Source organism: Bacillus rossius, chromosome 1, assembly GCF_032445375.1.
Source record: "Bacillus rossius redtenbacheri isolate Brsri chromosome 1, Brsri_v3, whole genome shotgun sequence".
Lineage (NCBI taxonomy): Eukaryota > Metazoa > Arthropoda > Insecta > Phasmatodea > Bacillidae > Bacillus > Bacillus rossius.
The window spans coordinates 283275349-283279243 of record NC_086330.1 but is presented as its reverse complement, the minus strand read 5'-3'; the positions used below and the strand labels follow the sequence as shown (position 1 = coordinate 283279243).

At 36.3% G+C, this 3895-nt stretch overlaps 1 long non-coding RNA gene across 1 annotated transcript; it reads right to left on the bottom strand.

The window, feature by feature from the left end:
* Nucleotides 1-1430: 1430 nt before the first annotated feature.
* On the bottom strand, nucleotides 1431-3658 carry LOC134527665 (uncharacterized). Its single transcript, XR_010074241.1, has 3 exons — nucleotides 3435-3658; nucleotides 2888-3061; nucleotides 1431-1578 (listed from the first exon to the last, which is right to left on the bottom strand). It is a non-coding gene; the product is annotated as an uncharacterized LOC134527665 (long non-coding RNA).
* Between the last annotated feature and the right edge of the window lie 237 nt (nucleotides 3659-3895).

Here is a 3895-nt window from a genome sequence, read left to right as displayed (position 1 = left end):
TTTCGAAATATTCAATTGTCCTTGAATTTGGTAGAAAAAAGGATGTGTTCTTTTCAGTTCCAACATGTCTTCACTGTTAGTGTGAACACCTATGTTTTTTACTTTGGAAGCCTCTCGTATAGATTTTACAGGAGAATTGTTAACTTTAAGGTTGTTGATGGAAGGGAAACATTTAACTTCAATGATAGTGTCGTTCTCAACTGTTCCATCCGGACTTGCTCCAAGATAAGGGTACGATGGGTGAACAAAAAGTCCACAAGGGGACACTTTTTTTTGGAACTTATTTTCGTAAGCTTTAATTGCGGTACTTTCATGCATACGTCCGTACCGTATTGCGCCTGTGTTGATATCCTTGGGGTTCACTATTGAAACCACCATATTGTGGCAAGATGTGTCACATCTCATTTTGCAAACTTTAGAGAATGACGATGCAGTCAGTCTGTTTAGTCTTGCTTCCCTCCAAACAACATTACAATGTTGGCCGACCGTATTTCTCTCCAGTTCATGACACAGATGTTCGGAAGAAACTGAACTTTCGAGCCGCTTCAAGACCTTCGTTTTCTTTCTCTCCATTTCCTCTGTAGAAATATCGGGTTGGGCAGCTTCGGGTCCATAGTCACAATCTGGCTGAGAAAATACACATTTTCTTTTGGCATATCTACGACTGTCAGATAACCTTCTTTTGCGATTCCTTTCAACAGCTGTCGCGCGTGCATTTAAAACTCGCTTTGTCACTGAACCTGGGCTACGACCTAATAGAGTTTTTACTGGTGAAAGGTGCCAGTTCTGATCTTTGATGTGTGACAGACTAGCACCCAAGCAGCACCTTTTGTACCGACCACTTTTTGAGACATCTGTCCGTTTGCCACCGGAAAATTTTGAAATCAAACTCATGAAGCGTTCTGCTTGGTTAGTTGTTTTATTACCTAACAACTTGTCAGCCTTGGTAATGAGTGGGTCTAGTGCTTTCATTATAGCTGGCCATATAGTTGTTGCAGACATAATTGGAACATTGTTTAGCTCGCCCGTACCTTTCCTGACACAAAATGTGTCTCGGCAATTCTCGTGATCGCCAAATACGTGGTAAGGACCATTCTTCAAATCTTTTTGCAGCATAGTACTATTGCACTCTTTATTTGCAGAAGCAATAGCTGCTCGTGCCCCTCTCGTCAATCGAGGAATTAACTGGGACAATTGACGCCTTGCAGTGATGACGTGAGTGGTATCCTTGGTAATGGCATGTAGTTTGCTAGTGTAGTTTCTTATCATATGGTTGGCACATTCCAATTTCACTACATGTCTACCATATGAAACACCTCGCTGAATCTTCAGATACGAACTTGAATCACCGTCACTGATAATGTACAAATAACGTACCCCATGCATCGATTCGCTTTCTTTAAAACCTTGTACAATAATGTCTTGTTCCATTCCTGTTGAAGTTCCTTTATAATTTTTGTAGCATTTATGTGGCCTGGATTTGCTGCCTGGTTTTTCTTGGTTGTTACATATATAACAATACTTGTTGCGTATTCCAACGTACAGCAAACCATTAGTTTCGGCTCCAATTATGCAAGCCTGCAAAAAAATGAAATATAAATAGAAAATATATAAAAAATACAAACATTGTCATTAAGCTCTTTGTTTGGAATAAACAAACAGAGGCGAAAGTTGCGTAAAAAAATTCATTATTGCGGCTTGTGGTACTAAGAAAAACAGATGTTTCTGTATGTACATGTGATAAAGTTTCAATTGCATAGTTCAATTAAATAACAATGCAGTTCTTAAGATTAAGTGTATTTATTGGTGTTATACAATTAATGTAAGATTAAGTGGTTACCGACTCCGTCCTCAGTAACTTTTTGAGTCATGGCTCTAACATTGAGACCGTGACTCTATTCATATTTGTGTGAAGCTCTGGAGCCGTCGCTCTGGCCCACTTGCGAATGATTTGCGACGCCCGCCGACAGCTCTCTACCTGTCACACTCAATGGAAACGCATTATGTTGGGAAAATGGAAAAAAAAAAGGTTGAAAACAGTTTTTGTGTACCTTATGTGCGTAATTTTATTGTTATAATGCAGGAATATAGTTATATATATATATATCCAAGTCGCAATTTGATTTAATTATTAAGAAGTGATATAATGATAAATTATAACGATGTAAAAGTTATAAATCTACGGAATGTCTAGCATAGAGCTTTCATATGACACGAATTTCCCTTAACATTAAACGTATTTATTAAATTAAATATTTGGTTCGAAAAAAAATTAATAGGAAACCTTTATCACATAATAGGCTATAGTCGTGCAATGAGTGTACTGTAAAGTGTCTTCTAGTGTGGAGTTTGAGATGGAGGGAAAGAGTTTTCACGAGTTTAAACACGGCTACCACCACCATTGGTCTTCACGCCGCATATGTTTAGCTATCAGACACGCCTACATTTAACACTCAGTGACCCTTCCTTACTCCGTATGTAAAAAATATAGTTTACCTTGTTTTAAAATAACATATACGATTAAAACCAGAAATAATAATGCTAGTATTATTTTGAGCTGACCTGATTCTTGACAGTAACAGCAGGAAAATTCACAGGATAGCAACAAATTTTAATTGTGTACAGAAATTTTTTAGCTTATTGCATTTGCAAAAAAAATGTATTTATTACATTACAAAAAAATGTGTACAAAACAGGCGTATAAATGGGTATTTGAAATTGTTTTATTGTTTTAAAGTATGTGGATTCGAGTTCTGGGTAGTAAACACATTGAAATTAGTTAGATTTATTTCCTACGAAACTTTACTTGCATAATTTTGGCAGAAACATTATAAGCCATTACAAATAAACACTAACAATATATATAAAAATTCTAACAAATACTTACAACTCCTGATTTTGCAGTAAAACCATGGCCGTATGATCTTGTACACCAACCGCCATCTTGATAGACTGTAATGTAAGGGATTCCATCTTCATCTATGTTGCCCTTCTTTAGAGCGATTTCACGTTCTTGGACTCCATTAGCAAGCATGTATTTTTCCAGTTTGTCTTCCCATGCCTAAACATATAAATAACAGGTTAGTTGTTGCTGTTACCTTTATTTTGATTCATTACAGCCAATGACAAATATTTATTTCTGCAGAAAAATCATCTAATATGTACTATTAAATGAGCAATTATTGTGTGTGTATGTGTATATGTAGGCCCTATATATAGACACACATATGAGCAACTCCGAATCGGCTCTAACTATTTGATGAAAATTTATATTTAGTAAACGTGTTGCCTTTAAAGTTTATCTTAATAGGTATCTTCCCTGAATAAAAGCGATTTTAAAGCAAAAAATATAAGACGCGAACGATGCTCGGTCGCCCAGGTACCAATATTTATATTATGCAAAATAAAAAACAAACCATAGTGCTTTTTCCTACCTTTTCAACTCGCTGTTCATGTCTCGTCCATTTCCGTTTACTCATTACAGGGACTTCCATTACTGCCATCATTTCTTCTACTTGTTGGTGTCCAATCCCAACTGATAATGATCCCCACACAAATAAATCATTTAATTCCTCTTCTTCTTTTTCCGTTGAAATTATCCTTGTTTTTTCACACATCATGCATTTATAAGTGAAGTAGCTGACAATGCCAATTCTTTTTTCGGACTAAAGTTCAAAGCGACCTGTTGTGCACTGTAGCACATGAGTAGCTAAAGATGTGAGTTGGTTTAACATGTGACTCATATTTACAAAACGACGTCCTTGAACGATTTTTTCTTTCATTGTCACAGTTTCAGCAGTTTCATTTGGAAGAATTTCAACATTCGATACTTCTTCACTTGGCAAGAATGAGCAATCCAATCCAGAAATATCCTCGCTGAAAAAAAAAATAGTTT